General features: G+C 50.3%; 1 protein-coding gene and 1 pseudogene across 15 annotated transcripts in view; both read left to right on the top strand.

Moving 5' to 3' along the window:
• LOC119104919 (calcium/calmodulin-dependent protein kinase type II alpha chain) overlaps positions 1-18,842 on the top strand; it is a 185,792-nt gene that overhangs the window by 109,962 nt on the left and 56,988 nt on the right. The window lies entirely within an intron of this gene.
• LOC119104926 (techylectin-5A-like) lies at positions 10,344-15,112 on the top strand (annotated as a pseudogene).

The following is an 18,842-nucleotide window of genomic DNA, read 5'->3' as shown; positions in this document are numbered from 1 at the left end:
CCTGTCATTCTATTAGTCGCGCAGTGGCAATGGCCAAGGAAAATACAGATATGGATTCATTCACATCTGGCATTCGTGAGCAGGGTTTCGAGATATAACAGCCGTTACTTGGCTCGCAATCATTGATATGCAGGGTACGATGACATGAGCAAACAGTTACGGATTGAGGAAATATTTACTAAACATGGACATTATGTTGTCTAGAGCAGCCTCTTAAACTTAAAAGCGTACCAATAGCTTTTCTTAGTTTTATTTCACCATATTTGAGGTCTTTTAATGCCTTCGAATGTGGAACATTCTAGTTAAACCAATGGCGTACTTGTGCACGCACCGGCGGCACCTCGCCAGTCAGATCTTATCCATAATTAAAAACAATGATGACCTGTGGAAGTTCGCTAACATGACATAAACGAAAAACAACTAGAATACAACTAAATGAACGAAGCAATGCCCTCCACGTCGTTCTCAACGAGCGCGAACGACAAGCAGCAATTTGGTACAGAAATATACTTCCACGAGACCGAAAATTTGCGTGCAAGTTAAACACAGATATGTCGCTTGCAAAGTGATATCTTTCGCCTCCAGGGGGCAGGGAGGCAGAGAAAAAGAGAGGTCAGAATGATCGTTATCACGTGCCGTCCTCTTCGCGCACATAGATCCGTCCCGCCCGGCGGTGCACCTCGCCGCCGCGGTCCCGTATGGGTGCCAATCGCCCTCGGCTGTCCCGACCCGGCAACACCTCTGACACGCGGCCAGCCGGCCTTCGCCGACGCGCCACGTCGTCTTCCACTAGCAGGACTGGGTCTCCACGTGTCAAGTTGCTGGTTTCGCAGCGACCCTTTCCGGTGCTCTTTAAAGTGCCGTTCCCGTGGTCTACTGTCGACGTAATGTCATTTCTGACTGCTCGTCCTTCGCACGGCATGATCTGTTGCGGCACTGTGAGACCCAGTGGCCCTTCCCTCGCCAAGGCGTTTGAAGCAGCGTTTGCCGTCTCGCATTAGTCTAGATCTATCGCCGGGAGACCTTTCCTGCAACTGGTGACCCTCCTACAGTCGATGCGTCTCTCCCGCACGCGGAGCAGGCGTTACGGCGCCCTGGGTGGCCAGCGTCGTCCGCCGAGACACACCGCGGCTCGTGACTGGAGCCGTTAGTCTGCGCGCCCACTGCAAGTGTCGATATCCAACTCCTGGGCCGCTCATACGGTTCTGCTTCCTCTAAGTCTCTTCGGAGTTTCGCAGCGAGCTTGCGATGCAGCAAGTCACCGCCGTCAATCTTCCGCTGCTTTACCTTGTTTGAGGAACCGTGACCAGTCCCCACGCCTTTCCGGCGGTCGCCTTCCTCCCCAACCAGCTCCTGTGGTCACATCTCCTCCTTTTCAACAAACTGCAGCTCACGGTCATCTACCGCTGCCGAGTCGGCAGCCTTACGTACCTCTGCACGAGCCTTACCTACCTAGCGCCGGCTGTTGCTCCGCTTTGGTTGCTACCATCGCTGCCCACTTCTATGCCTCAAATGCACGTTTTGTATTCTTCGCAGGTCCCTTAGCTTATGCATCTCTTCTTTGAGAAATGTGTGCCTAACTGTTCGCGGATATCGCGAACAGTTCCGCTGTGCTGCTTCTCTTCAGACTGTTCGAGCCTTCGGAGACATTTTTTGTTACATTGCAACGTTACGTTATGGCCATGATCCGTCCCGGTGCGCCTAAATGTTAGTTCGCTAACATGAAATGGATGAAAAACGTAGGCATTGAAGCTGAAGTAACCTTACATTGCCCTCCACTTCTCGCTGAATGACCGGAGTAGACAAGCAGCAATTTCGTAGATAAAAACACTTGCACGAGACCCAAAATTCGCGCGCAAGTTAGAGCACAGATCTGTCTCTTGCGAAGCGACGAATTCCTCGTCACGTAAAATCAAAGAAGGTTTTTGTGATGAGTGAATTTAGGCGCGGTAGACGACAGACATTCTAAAGGTTATAAAATCGAAAGCACTCCCTCGTTGTCACGTTCACAGGCTCCATTTTTTCTGCAATTTTGATTGCTTCGCCCATGATGCGGTGACGTTTTTGGTAAATTTGCATCCTTGGGCCTTTTTGTGTTTAGTTTCGTTGAACTTGATGCTTGACTTCATTTTTGTTTTCAATGTTTATCGTGCCTCTCTTCTTCATTGATAATTTCCCTACTGCCTTGCTGCAACCACATGTAGTATAAACCCGTTTTGTAAGGCACACTGCACGAATTGATATAGTGCCTTGAACTGTCGAACAATCATTGTGCAGCATCATTTGCACTCTAGTCTGCCGGCAGCAGAGGTAATTCTACACCCACGACATGTCTCTGCTCCGGATTAGTGCGGCATTGTGCCTTCTGCTAGTGCTCGGGTTTCCAGCCCTGTGCGACGGGCACTGCTGTCAAGCGTTGGCAGGAGAGGTCGCCGACCTGAAGCGGAGGGTCAGTGGAGTCCCTGCGGCCGTGACGTCGGCATTGCTGTCGCGGTTCGTTCACATTGAGACCCAATTGCGAGACCTTAAGCTGCAGCGGCCGGCCTGCGCGTCGCTGGTCGACAAGCCACTGGCCCGCGACTGCAGCGACCTGCCGACTGGCTCCCCCAGCGGAGTGTACCGGGCGTGGTTGAGTGGGCTGCCTAAACCGGTGCCGGTGTACTGTGACATGTCCAAAGACGGCGGCAGGTGGACCGTCATCCAGCGGCGCGCCGATATTACACCCAGGCAGAACTTTTATCTCAACTGGCAGTCCTACAAGATTGGATTTGGAAAGGTCGATGGCGAGTTCTGGTGGGGCAATGAACACCTGTTCCGGCTAACCTCGCAAGGTGGCCGACGGTACCAACTGCGCATTAACCTGGAGGACTTTGAGGGTGGAAAAAGGTACGCCTTATACCGGAACTTCAAGATCGGGCCAGAGAGTGATGGTTACCGCCTTCACGTGAGCGGCTACACGGGAAACGCCGGCGATAGTTTCGCCGGATTTCACAATAATGCGCGTTTCACTACAAAGGATAGGAACAACCAACAGCCGCGGAAACCAAGTTGTGCTAAGAGATATAAGGGTGCCTGGTGGTACAAGAACTGCCACGAATCCAACCTGAACGGACGATACCTTTCCGGACCGCATAAATCGCACGCCGATGGCATCGAGTGGAAGAATTGGAAAGGATACCGTTATTCCCTGAAAGCAGTGGAAATGAAGATCAGGCCAGTATAGAAGTAAGGGTTTCAAGTCAACTCGCTTGAATGATATTTACTTAGCCCGACGGCATAGGCATAGGTGAAGGAAAGCAAGGAGATCTGTGCTTGAAATGCTTGCACGAAGCTTATAGAAACTAGTATAATCAAATTGTCTGTGATTCGAGAACCCAGCGGCAACAAGCAAACATGTGTATCACTTTCTGCGGAAGATTTGTAAACCCGTGCCGAATATTCCACATCATGTTATATTTGCATGGTTATATGGGCAATAAAAAAATAAGCGTATCCATCCAATACTGGACTGATACACCGAGCAGCGTGACTCCTGCTTGACTCTCCAACCAGCATTCGACTCGAACGTGAAAGATCTTTCATACCGCGAGGGTAAAGCAGTAGCGTAGGCAGCGGGGCGCGTGGCCCCTTCCTTAAATCCTGAGATCCTGCTGGCCAGAAGAGTCCGAATGGCTGGCTTTATGTCGCATTTGGAATCCCCGCCCGTAGGGTCGCGACCCCAGATATTGGTAAGAGGGCTTCTTGGCTGATTAACGTACCTTTTGACTGACGATAAGGACACGCTTTGGTACTCGTTGACATGTTGGGTCCCCTATTGCTCCCAGAGATCACCGACACCGAGTGGCCGGTGGACAACTCCCTGCCGGTCTGAGCCCTGTGGGCCTGTTTTCGAAGTAGTGGCAATGCTGGGGCGGTATACATTGGTCGGGGCCCCTGAAACAGGAAGTGGCGTGTTGGTTAGTGGTCTCAGTGCCTGGCAGTTTAGTTCAGGTCAGCTCGTTGTATTCATTAATCATTTCAACAAGTGGCTTTTGTTTGATTCGGTATCATTGCGATAATAATACAAATGCAGCAGTGCAACATGACAACAACGTGGCCACATTCGCACGTTGTCAGTCTCCCAGTCGTTTACACATGATGGTCAAAAACCAAATAATGAGTCAGAATCTAAATCGACAACGCATGTTACACAACGGCAGGCGAGCAGTGATTACACTAGGGGACCATCTAAATCATCTAGCCTGGTACGAACCTCGTTGCGGATGCTGGAGGATGTGATGACCAGCGACAGGCGGCTCCAGAATGGAACTGTGCAATACGAAAAAGTTGTGTGCCACCGACGGAGCCCGCGAGTCATTAAGGGCCCCGAATACAGCGAGGCCGTCACGGCGGGCGGCCAGGTCAGTAGTACCTCATTAACCTAGCGTTTGAACAGTCGCCGCCATTTAATCACTGGACGAGCATCAGTGACGATTCTGACCACAAAGTTCATCACCCCTTGAGCTTGCTTTAGCTTAGAAGCTTCAGCCCCACCCAAAACCGAGAGGCAGTGCATAAGATGGGCAAAAACATGGGAACGGGTGAAAAGCTTAGGAATCTCGGGCGTAGGGAGGCGACTAATTTTATCCAAGCAGAAAAGGATGGAGCTGCACTTTTTGACAGAAGTGACATGTGTGCATTTGCAAGGAAAGATTACTTTCGTTAGTGACCACCACTATCTTTACCAACGACGAAGGACTGAATTTGTGTTCCGCAACGTCAATATGAAAAGATGAGGGTTTTTCAAGGATTGTGGAGTGCGAAAAGGATGATAATTGTTTTAGCGGGGCTCGTTTGAAGAGAGTTAAATGTAAAACGGGATTGAATAACTTGGATAGTTCCTGTCTGTGAAGATTTCAAAACGTATAGTTGGCCTGGATGAGCGGAGTCTAGCACCAGGGTGTCGTCGGCCTGGGACGCTGGATATCCGTGAGGGAGGTAAGATAGAAGTCGGCTCAGGGAAAACGCTGAAGAGATAGGGACGACCCATTGAGGGACGACCAAATGATCCTATGTACACCGTGAGTCAGGGAAGACAGAGAGATTGAGATAGAGAGAGAGAGAGAGAGAGAGATAGAGAGGAGAGAGAGATAGAGGAGAGAGAGAGAGATATAGAGAGAGAGAGAAGAGAGAGAGAGAGAGAGAGAGATAGAGAGAGAGAGAGAGAAGATAGAGAGAGAGAGAGATAGTAGAGATTAGAGAGAGAGAGAGAGAGAAGAGAGAGAGAGAGAGAGAGAGAGAGAAGGAGAGGGAGGAAGAGAGAGGAGAGAGAGAGAGAGAAGAGAGAGAGGAGAGAGATAGAGAGAGAGAGAGAGAAGAGAGGAGAGAGAGAGAGAGAGGAGAGAGAGAGAGAGAGAGAGAGAGAGAGAGAGAGAGAGAGAGACGAGAGAAGAGAGAGAGAGAGAGAGAAGAGAGAGAGAGAGAGAGAGAGAGGAGAGAGAGAGAGAGAGAGAGAGAGGAGAGAGAGAGAGAGAGAGAGAGAGAGAAGAGAGATAGAGAGAGAGAGAGAGAGAGAGAGAGAGAGAGAGAGAGAGAGAGAGAGAGAGAGAGAGAGAGAGAGAGAGATGAGGAGAGAGAGAGAGAGAGAGAGAGAGAGAGAGACGACCATCTCTTACCACCTGCCGCCGACCAGCAAGGCAGCTCTGAAACTACTTCGGATCAACTCCATACCATTGCAGATTTGCCAGAAGGACGCCGTGGTTAACCCTATCAAAAGCACGGCTTAAAGCGATGGAGGCGACGGTAGAAATGTATTCAATGTTAATCCGACGTACCGCGTACTCAACGTCGTTGATGAGGGTGTCCTGTGCTGAGTGGCAAGGCCTGTAAGCGTCCTATAATGGGGCTAAAAGCTCGTGGGCAACGAGGTGGCACGACAGCTGCATGCAGAGGACTTTGACGCACGTTTTGGACAGTAAAGGCAAAAATGATATAGGTCTGAAGTTTTTAGCGATGGCACAAGAGCCACATTTGTGAAAAGTGATAACAGAGGCAACATTCCAGTTCCGCATCGCTGCCAGTTCGGTAGCGATGCCTGGGCCAACGGGAGTTAAGTGTCGGCTAAATTCGTTGGCCTTTTCTATGGGCAGGTTCTCAGTGGCACCCAACCTCCCTTCGCGGTCTGGAAAGCGATGTTTTGATGCGTCACCAGAAACCAGCAGGGTCGGTGAGCATGACATCTCACAAGAAACCACACCTCGACCTCTCAAAGTGGCCTTTCACGCGGTTGGGAAGGCGTCGGCAAGTTTACAGGTCGGTTTCGGCCCAAGATTCGCGCCATATTTGGTACGCGCCATCGCGCTGCCGCGTCCGTCGTCGCAGGGCACCGCTGTCCTCAAGCCGTGGACAGTGGGGACGCTAAACTGAACTCCATTCCGCTCAGCTGGACTCCATTCCGCTCAGCTGGACTGCAGGCCGCCTGCGGAAGATAGACCTTATAATAACCTAACCTTTATAACGCTTCCATAGGCTAACTTTTCCTCTCAGCCGAACAGATCGCTGCCAATAAGTTCACGGTCCGGAGACAACTTTTACGTAACTTGTCCTCCCCCTCCCCCCCCCCCCCCACGAACCTTTTCTTGCCGGATTTCGGGCTTTCAACTTCACGTCCTCGATATTGAATTGAGAAAACGTCTTCATACTTCGGAGATTCAGCATCGTTTTCTGCGGAAGAAAGATCTCACATTTCAATGTAAGGTGAGTTGTCTGTTTGCGAAAAGCACGGAATGGGATGCGATTCACAGAAAAACCTCTCGGTAAATTTTAGTTATGGCATTTGAAATAATTATTTATTTCAAAAAACTTTAAAATCATGATTCATTTCTGAAGCGCAATGATTTTTCACTTTTTTCCCATCAGAAGTTTAAGCATACATCTAGCAGCCTGTCCGAAGACCTGCGCGGCCGGTAACATGGCCAGGGAAACTGGCCAGTCTCGCCCTGTCTGAAGCAAGCGTGGTCTGAAAGAGTCGACTGCGTTCGACTTAAGCAATGAGGACTGCAAAGCCGCGCATAATATGTGGCAGCTGTGTTTGCTCTCACGAATCCCTGTTAAAATTAACAACGCTAAGAAATGACAAGCCCAGCCCGCTCAGGTGGCTTTGTAGGATCACAGGCAAAGCACCGTTAACTTCAAGTAGCATAATGCAAAGCTCTAGCCTATGTTGACGACTATATTGCACCTGCCTGCTTATACTCTGCGGCCGGGACCGGGTTCAGCGACGGAGTTCTGCGTCCCCGACCAACGAGCCCAGGTGTGCAGCGGCGAGCTCCGGGCCTCCAGCCGGCGTGCCCCGGACGTCCAACCGGCGAGCCCCGGGCCTCCAGCGGGTGAGCCCCGAGCTTTCAACCGGTGAGCCCAGGACCTCCAGCCGATAAGCCCCGGGCCGCAGACGATAAGCTCTTGGGCCTTCAGCAGGTGAGCCCCAGGCTTTGCGCCGGTAAGATCCGGGTCTTAAACGGCGAGACTTGGGTCTCCAGCCTGTGACCCCCGAGGCCTCCAGCCGTTGAGTGCCAGGTCTTAAGCGGCGAGACTTGCGCTCCCAGCTGGGGGTCCCAATTACCAGCTGAGGAGCCCTGGGCTAGCCCCGGCTGTTCCTCTGCTCGGTTGCTGTCATCGCTGCCCTCGTCTGAGCCTCAAATGCGTGCTTTGCATCCTTCGCAGGCTCCTTAGTCTGTGCATCTCTCCCTGGAGAAATTTGTGCCTAGCTTTTCGCGGATATCGCGAACGATTCCGCTGTACTTCTGGCCTTCAGACTGCTTCGGGCCTTGGTATACATTTTTGTTACATTGCAACGTTACGTTCTGGCCACGATCCGGCCCGGTGGGCCAAAATGTTAGTTCGCCAACATGAAATGGACGAAAAACGTATGTATTACAACTTAAGTAACGTTACATTGTCCGCCACTTTTCGCTGAATGACCGGGATAGACAATCAGCAATTTCATAGAGAAAAACACTTGCACGAGACCCAAAATTCGCGCGCAAGTTAGAGGACACATCCGTCTCTTACGAAGCGACACCAAAGACGCCTTGCTCCACGCCAATTTTCACGTAAAACCAAGCCGGATGTTTGCGATGAGTGAATTTAGACATTGCAGACGACAGACGTTCTAGAGGTTATAATATTGAAAGCACTCCCTCGATGTCACGTTCCCAGGCTACATTTTTTTTTGTACGATTTTGATCGCTTCTCCTAGGGTGCAGTGTTATTTTTGGTGAATTTGTATCCTTTGGACGTTTTGTGCTTGGTTTCGTCGAACTTTATGCTTTATTTCATTTTTGTTTTCAATATTTACTGCGACTTGTCTTCCTCTTCATTGAAAAATTCCCTACTGCCTTGATGCAATCAGATCTAGTATAAAAGCGTTCTGTAAGACACATTGAGCCAAGTGAAATAGTGCCTTGAACTGTCGAACAATCATTGTGCAGCATCATTTGCACTGTAGTCTGCCGGCAGCAGAGGTAATTCTACACGCACGACATGTCTCTGCTCCGGATTGGTGCAGCATTGTGCCTTCTGGTAGTGCTCGGGTTTCCAGCCCTGTGCGACGGGCACTGCTGTCAGGCGTTGGCAGGAGAGGTCGCCGGCCTGAAGCAGAGGGTCAGTGGAGTTCCTGCGGCCGTGACGTCGGCATTGCTGTCGCGGTTCGTTCACATTGAGACCCAATTGCGAGACCTTAAGTTGCAGCGGCCGGCCTGCGCGCCGCTGGTCCACAGCAAGCCACTGGCCCGCGACTGCAGCGACCTGCCGACTGGCTCCCCCAGCGGAGTGTACCGGGCGTGGTTGAGTGGGCTGCCTAGACCGGTGCCGGTGTACTGTGACATGTCCAAAGACGGCGGCAGGTGGACCGTCATCCAGCGGCGCGCCGATATTACACCCAGACAGAACTTTTATTTCAACTGGCAATCCTACAAGATTGGATTCGGTAAGCTCGATGGCGAATTCTGGTGGGGCAATGAACGCCTTTTCCGGCTAACGTCGCAGTGTGGCCGACGGTACCAACTGCGCATTAACCTGGAGGACTTTGAGGGTGGGAAAAGGTACGCATTATACCGGAACTTCAAGATCGGGCCAGAGCGGTATGGTTACCGCCTTTACGTGAGCGGCTACACAGGAAGCGCCGGCGACAGTTTCAGTAATCATAACAAGCATCGTTTCTCTACACGCGATAGAAACAATCAACATCCGCAGAGAGCAGTAAGTTGTGCTCAGAGATATAAGGGTGCCTGGTGGTACACGTACTGCCACGCATCTAACCTGAATGGACAATACCTTTCCGGACGGCATAAGTCGTACGCCGATGGCATTGAGTGGAAGAGCTGGAAAGGATACTATTATTCCCTGAAAGCAGTGGAAATGAAGATCAGGCCAGTGTAGAAGTAAGGGCTTCAAGTTAATAACCTGCTTGGGTGATGTGTGCTCAGCCCGACGGCATATGTGATGGAAAGCGAAGAGGCCCGTGTTCGAAGTGCTTGCATGAGGCTTATAGAAACTAGTGTAACCAAATTGTCTGTGCTTCTGGAACCCAACGCAAACAAGCAACCATTTGTATCACGTCCTGCAGAAGATTTGTAAATCTCCGCCGAATATTCCACATAATGTGATATTTGCATGGTTACGTAGACGATCACAAATAAATTTATCCATCCAATACTCGACTTAACACCAAACAACTTGACATCTGTTTGACTCTGCACCCGGAGTTCCCGGGAGTTCCCGATTACCAGCTGAGGAGACCTGGGTTTTATTACCAGCTGAGCAGCGCTTCGGAGTTAATTATTTGCTGGCTGCAGTTCGGGTGCTTGACGGATTATTTGTGTTGGTGTCGTCTTCTCTGATTTCGATCAATGTTGAGGGAGATATAACGCATGATGCTACATGCACAGTGGCTCTGTCGGGTCGGCAGACGCGGAAGAAGCATGAAGCTCATCTGTTGCTGATAAATCTGGTGGCATCATTTATGTTATGTTTCACGGCACTGGGTTAGCTAGCTCTTCATAGGTATGTCGTTGCCCACACCCCTAATTTAGCCAGGCATGCGATGGATATCGTCGAGTGGGCTGTGGCTCGTTGGCTTCACACCATATACGTGACCATCGGCGGCGACAAATCAAGTATGCAGAATACAAATGGAAAAGTTCGCTCCTTGCCAGGAGAGCCTTACCCGTTATGAGGTCTGTTGTATATATATATATATATATATATATATATATATATATATATATATATATATATATATATATATATATATATATATATATATATATATACCTATATATACTTATACACATAGAGATGTATATATGTACATATATCGGTACAGCCGTGCCCAGTCACACCTTGACTCAAGGTGCCATGATATTAAAATCATGCTCCGTCCGTGCTGGCCGCCCATCCAACAGTCCTCGCTCGCTCCGCCCCTCGCCCGCTGGATGCCCTTGACCCCGCTGTGCCCGCGGGCATGAGCCGACCGAGCGCCCTCGACACACAAGGTGTATGGCACGGTTAAGATTCTTTCGTGCTATTTGGATAAGGTACCGAGGCAAAATGGATCCATTGGACGTGCAATACAATAAGCGGATTGGGGTTCCAAGCGGTAGCAAGTAATTGTCTTCAGCACGACATGAGGTTAAAAGTGTGTAGCGGCAAAATTTTCTTTTTTTCCAACTCGTTTCTCATTTCATAGCTGAACTTGACCTATAATCTGAACTGATGATACCGTGCCACCAAAAAACGATGTCGCCCGGTTTAATTTTCTTTTAATGCCTTCCAAGAAAGCAGTTCGGCTCCCAACTTCAAGTAAAGCAATGCCATGACGTGTTCGATATACGCGCCGGTACGGTACAGACAAAATTTGGTAAAGGCGTCTGCACGATACAGTTGGATTTAAGCCGTTGTCTGCGTAGGTTGCCGAAATCTGACATCTGTCAGGAAAACCTTAGAGCCATCGAATCCTCGGCTCTCGCGCGAACGCACTTGCGACTCAACGCGTATCGTTTCACACCCTAGCCTGGACGATTACCCGCTCCTTTCTACGTCTAAATGTGTTTCGCTGCGATTTTATCTCAAAGCTCCGTTTCTCTGCGAGCTCACGTTGCCGAGCTGGGGGCCGAATTTTGATATGCGATTCGGCGATTTCTCTCACGTTGACAATTTCGCGCTTCCGGAGTTAAGGGGAATGTTTCACATATGTATCGGATTTTGAACTGAAATAGCCATCTTAAAGATCATTTGGTGTAGTACACGGCCCTGCACTTTTCAAGACGTAAATTTTGTCCAGTCTGAGCTACACGCCAAAAATATGTGCAGACTGTTTCGTTGTGACAATGTTAAGGTCACCCAGGTATTCATAACGTCATCATAACTTCATTAAAATCCTGTCATTCTATTAGTCGCGCAGTGGCAATGGCCAAGGAAAATACAGATTTGGATTCATTCACATCTGGCATTCGTGAGCAGGGTTTCGAGATATAACAGCCGTTACTTGGCTCGCAATCATTGATATGCAGGGTACGATGACATGAGCAAACAGTTACGGATTGAGGAAATATTTACTAAACATGGACATTATGTTGTCTAGAGCAGCCTCTTAAACTTAAAAGCGTACCAATAGCTTTTCTTAGTTTTATTTCACCATATTTGAGGTCTTTTAATGCCTTCGAATGTGGAACATTCTAGTTAAACCAATGGCGTACTTGTGCACGCACCGGCGGCACCTCGCCAGTCAGATCTTATCCATAATTAAAAACAATGATGACCTGTGGAAGTTTGCTAACATGACATAAACGAAAAACAACTAGAATACAACTAAATGAACGAAGCAATGCCCTCCACGTCGTTCTGAACGAGCGTGATCGACAAGCAGCAATTTGGTACAGAAATATACTTCCACGAGACCGAAAATTTGCGTGCAAGTTAAACACAGATATGTCGCTTGCGAAGTGATATCTTTCGCCTCCAGGGGGCAGGGAGGCAGAGAAAAAGAGAGGTCAGAATGATCGTTATCACGTGCCGTCCTCTTCCGGCACATGATCCGTCCCGCCCGGCGGTGCACCTCGCCGCCGCGGTCCCGTATGGGTGCCAATCGCCCTCGGCTGTCCCGACCCGGCAACACCTCTGACACGCGGCCAGCCGGCCTTCGCCGACGCGCCACGTCGTCTTCCACTAGCAGGACTGGGTCTCCACGTGTCAAGTTCCTGGTTTCGCAGCGACCCTTTCCGGTGCTCTTTAAAGTGCCGTTCCCGTGGTCTACTGTCGACGTAATGTCATTTCTGACTGCTCGTCCTTCGCACGGCATGATCTGTTGCGGCACTGTGAGACCCAGTGGCCCTTCCCTCGCCAAGGCGTTTGAAGCAGCGTTTGCTGTCTCGCACTAGTCTAGATCTATCGCCGGGAGACCTTTCCTGCAACTGGTGACCCTCCTACAGTCGATGCGTCTCTCCCGCACGCGGAGCAGGCGTTACGGCGCCCTGGGTGGCCAGCGTCGTCCGCCGAGACACACCGCGGCTCGTGACTGGAGCCGTTAGTCTGCGCGCCCACTGCAAGTGTCGATGTCCAACTCCTGGGCCGCTCATACGGTTCTGCTTCCTCTAAGTCTCTTCGGAGTTTCGCAGCGAGCTTGCGATGCAGCAAGTCACCGCCGTCAATCTTCCGCTGCTTTACCCTGTTTGAGGAACCGTGACCAGTCCCCACGCCTTTCCGGCGGTCGCCTTCCTCCCCAACCAGCTCCTGTGGTCACATCTCCTCCTTTTCAACAAACTGCAGCTCACGGTCATCTACCGCTGCCGAGTCGGCAGCCTTACGTACCTCTGCACGAGCCTTACCTACCTAGCGCCGGCTGTTGCTCCGCTTTGGTTGCTACCATCGCTGCCCACTTCTATGCCTCAAATGCACGTTTTGTATCCTTCGCAGGTCCCTTAGCTTATGCATCTCTCCTTTGAGAAATGTGTGCCTAACTGTTCGCGGATATCGCGAACAGTTCCGCTGTGCTGCTTCTCTTCAGACTGTTCGAGCCTTCGGAGACATTTTTTGTTACATTGCAACGTTACGTTATGGCCATGATCCGTCCCGGTGCGCCTAAATGTTAGTTCGCTAACATGAAATGGATGAAAAACGTAGGCATTGCAGCTGAAGTAACCTTACATTGCCCTCCACTTCTCGCTGAATGACCGGAGTAGACAAGCAGCAATTTCGTAGATAAAAACACTTGCACGAGACCCAAAATTCGCGCGCAAGTTAGAGCACAGATCTGTCTCTTGCGAAGCGACGAATTCCTCGTCACGTAAAATCAAAGAAGGTTTTTGTGATGAGTGAATTTAGGCGCGGTAGACGACAGACATTCTAGAGGTTATAAAATCGAAAGCACTCCCTCGTTGTTACGTTCACAGGCTCCATTTTTTCTGCGATTTTGATTGCTTCGCCCATGATGCGGTGACGTTTTTGGTAAATTTACATCCTTGGGCCTTTTTTTGTGTTTGGTTTCGTTGAACTTGATGCTTGACTTCATTTTTGTTTTCAATGTTTATCGTGCCTCTCTTCTTCATTGATAATTTCCCTACTGCCTTGCTGCAACCACATGTAGTATAAACCCGTTTTGTAAGGCACACTGCACCAATTGATATAGTGCCTTGAACTGTCGAACAATCACTGTGCAGCATCATTTGCACTCTAGTCTGCCGGCAGCAGAGGTAATTCTACACCCACGACATGTCTCTGCTCCGGATTAGTGCGGCATTGTGCCTTCTGCTAGTGCTCGGGTTTCCAGCCCTGTGCGACGGGCACTGCTGTCAAGCGTTGGCAGGAGAGGTCGCCGACCTGAAGCGGAGGGTCAGTGGAGTCCCTGCGGCCGTGACGTCGGCATTGCTGTCGCGGTTCGTTCACATTGAGACCCAATTGCGAGACCTTAAGTTGCAGCGGCCGGCCTGCGCGCCGCTGGTCCACAGCAAGCCACTGGCCCGCGACTGCAGCGACCTGCCGACTGGCTCCCCCAGCGGAGTGTACCGGGCGTGGTTGAGTGGGCTGCCTAGACCGGTGCCGGTGTACTGTGACATGTCCAAAGACGGCGGCAGGTGGACCGTCATCCAGCGGCGCGCCGATATTACACCCAGACAGAACTTTTATTTCAACTGGCAATCCTACAAGATTGGATTCGGTAAGCTCGATGGCGAATTCTGGTGGGGCAATGAACGCCTTTTCCGGCTAACGTCGCAGTGTGGCCGACGGTACCAACTGCGCATTAACCTGGAGGACTTTGAGGGTGGAAAAAGGTATGCATTATACCGGAACTTCAAAATCGGACCAGAGCGCGATGGTTACCGCCTTCATGTGAGCGGTTACACAGGAAACGCCGGCGATAGTTTCAGGATTCACAACAATCAGCGTTTCTCTACATACAATAGAAACAACCAACAGTCGCGGAGATTTAATTGTGCTCAGAAATATAAGGGTGCCTGGTGGTACAAGTGCTGCCACCAATCCAACCTGAACGGACGATACCTTTCCGGACGGCATAAGTCGTACGCCGATGGCATTGAGTGGAAGAGTTGGAAATGATACCGTTATTCCCTGAAAGCAGCGGAAATGAAGATCAGGCCAGTGTAGAAGTAAGGGCTTCAAGTTAATAACTTGCTTGGGTGTTGTGTGCTCAGCCCGACGGCATATGTGATGGAAAGCGAAGAGGTCCGTGTTCGGAGTGCTTGCATGGGGCTTATAGAAACTAGTGTAATCAAATTGTCTGTGCTTCTGGAACCCAACGCAAACAAGCAACCATTTGTATCACGTTTCGCAGAAGATTTGTAAATCTCCGCCGAATATTCCACATAATGTGATATTTGCATGGTTACGTAGGCGATCACAAATAAATTTATCCATCCAATACTCGACTTAACACCAAACAACTTGACATCTGTTTGACTCTGCACCCGGAGTTCCCGGGAGTTCCCGATTACCAGCTGAGGAGACCTGGGTTTTATTACCAGCTGAGCAGCGCTTCGGAGTTAATCATTTGCTGGCTGCAATTGGTGTGCCTGACGGATTATTTGTGTTGGTGTCGTCTTCTCTGGTGTCGATCAATTTTGAGGCAGATATAACGCATGATGCTACATGCACAGTGGCTCTGTCGGGTCAGCAGACGCAAAAGTAGCATGAAGGTCATCTGTTGTTGATAAATCTGGTTGCATCATTTAAGTTACGTTTCATGGCACTGGCTCTTTATTGGTATGTCGTTGTCCACACCTCTTAAGTTAGCTGGGCATGCGAAGGATACCGTTGAGCGGGCTTTGGCTGGTTGGCTTCACACCATATACATCACCAACGGCGGCAACAAATGAAATATGCAGAATACAAATGGAAAAGCTCGCGCCATGCCGGGAGAGCTTTACACGTTACGAGGTCTGTTGTGTATGTTGAGAGATGGAGAGCAGAGAGAGAGAGAGAGAGAGAGAGAGAGAGAGAGAGAGAGAGAGAGAGAGAGAGAGAGAGAGAGAGAGTGAGAGAGTGAGAGAGTGAGAGAGTGAGAGAGTGAGAGAGTGAGAGAGTGAGAGAGTGAGAGATGAGAGATGAGAGATGAGAGATGAGAGATGAGAGATGAGAGATGAGAGATGAGAGATGAGAGATGAGATGGATGATGGATGAGAAGATTACAAATCCCGGATCTAAGGAGGTGACGAATTTTATCGAAGCAGAAAATGATGGAACTGCACTTTTTGACAGCATAACATATGTGCATCTCCCACGAAAAAATACTTGCATTAGTAACCACCAGCCTCTTTACCAACAGCAAAGGACTTAATTGCAATGCCGGGGTGAAAAGATGAGGGTTTTCTCAAGGGTTGTGGAGTGCGAAAAAGGAGAATTGTCGCAGCGAGGTTCGTCTGAAGAGAGTTAGATGTGAAGCTGGATTGTATAACTTGGATGGCTTCTTTCCGTCAAAATTTCAAAACGTATAGTTGGCATGGACGAGCGGAGTCTAGCACCAGGGTTTCATCGGTCTGCAGCTCTGAAACTACTTCGGATCAATACCATACCGGGAACCAGTGTGGGACGTCATACATGATGTCAGCGCAGTGTTTATCAAGCCTAGACTTGAACTGGTCAACTGAGGTTGACGACACGACCTGGTATGGAGGAGCGTTCCAATCGTTGACGACCCGCGTGCTGAATGAGTCACGACGGACGAGAGTCCTAGCTCGAGGTTTTCTGAGCTACCATTGGTGTTCTCTTGTCACATCCGAGCAGTGCCTCTTCAGGAAATCCTCTTCCGACGGCGACATACCTCCGTGAAACAGCTGGTACACTGTTACCATGCCTCCCCTGCGACGACGGTAGCACAGCGAGGGCAACTGAAGGAGAAACATACAAACATACAATATGCAAACCTTGCTTGTGTGTGATATTGTTGTGGCTGATTTATATTGATTATTACGGGTTGGATAGTGTTTTTTTTTTGGGGGGGGGGTGAGCAATAACAAGTGAATAAAATAGAACTGTTGTTCCGCATTCCCACACGGAGTGACCTCACCATCAGCAGGCTTGATTCCTTGACGTCATACTCCCTTTGGGTCTTAGATAAACGAAACATGTGATACTTCCTTCCATATCTGCGGCCTTGATGAGTGACACGCGGTGGCGCCACATTGATGTGCGGGATGTTGTGAATGGTGGTTGCGTGATTAAATTGATAATCATTTTGTGCTCTTGTTATGTAAGCTGATATATATATATATATATATATATATATATATATATATATATATATATATATATATATATATATATATATACGCATATATGTAGTATTCGTTATTTATGTGATGTACGCACGGGAGAGCGGGCCTTTCCTTTCAGGATAACATTAGGTAGCTAATAGCCCAGTTGCGGACCTAGTAGGCCTGCATCATACCTGCAAGTTAGTGCAAGTCGTTGCAAGTTATTGATTTTGTTCTTCTGAATTTGTAGTGTTATTAACATTGAAGAACAGCAGATTTGTTTTATGGTGTATGATCAACAGCTTGAGCGGATAACCAGCAATATTCATAGGCTTAATTTTGTTAATTTACATTAAGAAGAGCACACATTGCTGAACCTGAAAAAGTGGGAAGTGTGAGCAGCAACTGCTGTGAAGAACTCGTGGTAAGATTCTGGTTCTTGCTGGTTCATTAACATAATTTCAGAATGGATCTTGGTTCTTGCTGAAATTGAATCCCCACCTTAAGCCTGAGCTGGCTCTTGGTTCTTGCTGGATCACTATGCATATTCCACGCTGGGTCTTGGTACTTGCTGGATCCCTCAACATAATGCCAGGCTGGATCTTGGTTCTTGCTGGATCTCTTGACATAATGCCAGGCTGGATCTTGGTTCTTGCTGAATCTTTCAGCTTATTGTCAAGCTAGATCCTGGTTCTTGCTGGATCTTTCAACTTATTGTCAAGCTGGATACTGGCTCTTGCTAGATCTTTCGGCTTATTGTCAAGCTGTATCCTGGTTCTTGCCAGATCTTTCATTTTATTGTCAACCTGGATCCTGGCTCTTGCTGGATCTTTCGGCTTATTGTCAAGCTGTATCCAGGAACCAGGAACCGGGAATCGGCTCCCGGGAAGAAATCTTGGAAACCAGGCACTTTTTGGCTGAGATCAGGCTCAACTAGGAGCGTTTTGGCTGTCACCGGGCTCGACTAGGAGCGTGCTGGCTGTGGCCGGGCCCGACTAGGAGCGTTTTGGCTGTCACCAGGCCCGACTAGGAGCGTTTTGGCTGTCACCAGGCTCGACTAGAAGCGTGCTGGCTGTGGCCGGGCTCGACTAGAAGCGTGCTGGCTGTGGCCGGGCTCGACTAGAAGCGTGCTGGCTGTGGCCGGGCTCGACTAGAAGCGTGCTGGCTGTGACCGGGCTCGACTAGGAGCGTTTTGGCTGTCACCAGGCTCGACTAGAAGCGTGCTGGCTGTGACCGGGCTCGACTAGGAGCGTTTGGCTGTGACCGGGCTCGACTAGAAGCGTGATGGCTGTGACCGGGCTCGACTAGGAGCGTTTTGGCTGAGTGGCGCCGAGCTTGCAGGGCGTCTCTCATTCCGCTGGACCCCGGCCTGCTCGTCGCGCATACTACTCTGCTTGGTCCGTCGCTCACTGTTTCTTTGGTCGCCGTCTGCGGCTCGCGTCCTGTCGATCGCAGATGAGCTGTAGGGTAGCAGGGATTGGGGGAGTTGGCAGGGCCGCCCGGCAGCTAGTTCAGCAGGCGAAGCTACAGCGTGCGCCCGGTTTTAGATCGGAACGTGTGGGAACGTAACCCCCGCCGAGAACTTCCTAGGTTCGCAGGCTCAGTCTGCCTACCAGCGACTATGAAATGGAAATTGCCTGGAAATTCGTCTATTTTAGGCCGTGTATGCGGTGCAACTGACCACGGGATGTAGTTTCACTGCACGAGGATGGTTGCAGGGCACCACTGCAAGAGGATGGTTGCAGGGCATCGCCCGGCAGTGCTTTGTCGGCTACAATCTCTGGGAGCTCGGAAGATGGAGCCCCCCCCCCCCCTCCCCTCCGCCGTCGTCGTCGACTTGGCGCGGCGTCGTCGGAGGCGGAGACTGCGTCGGCAGACGACGACGGCGACGACGGTGGCGGCCTGATGAGCTCGGTGCGAACCGCGCGGCCAAAGCCGCAGCCGGTCGTGGAGAGGACGAGTGGCGGCGGGGCTCTGGCTTTAGTCGCGGTCGGTCGCAGTGCCACGTGTGGGACGTGCGCCCGCGACCCATCGTGTCGCAACCTGGACAGCGAAGCATTGATGGTGACACCGGCGCCAACCCGGGCGAAGTACATG

The sequence above is a fragment of the Pollicipes pollicipes genome, unplaced genomic scaffold (genome assembly GCF_011947565.3).
Source record: "Pollicipes pollicipes isolate AB1234 unplaced genomic scaffold, Ppol_2.1 Scaffold_6052;HRSCAF=7182_pilon_pilon_pilon, whole genome shotgun sequence".
NCBI classification, from domain to species: Eukaryota; Metazoa; Arthropoda; class Thecostraca; order Pollicipedomorpha; family Pollicipedidae; genus Pollicipes; species Pollicipes pollicipes.
Note: the sequence above shows the minus strand (reverse complement) of the source record. Positions and strands in the feature narration are given on the sequence as shown.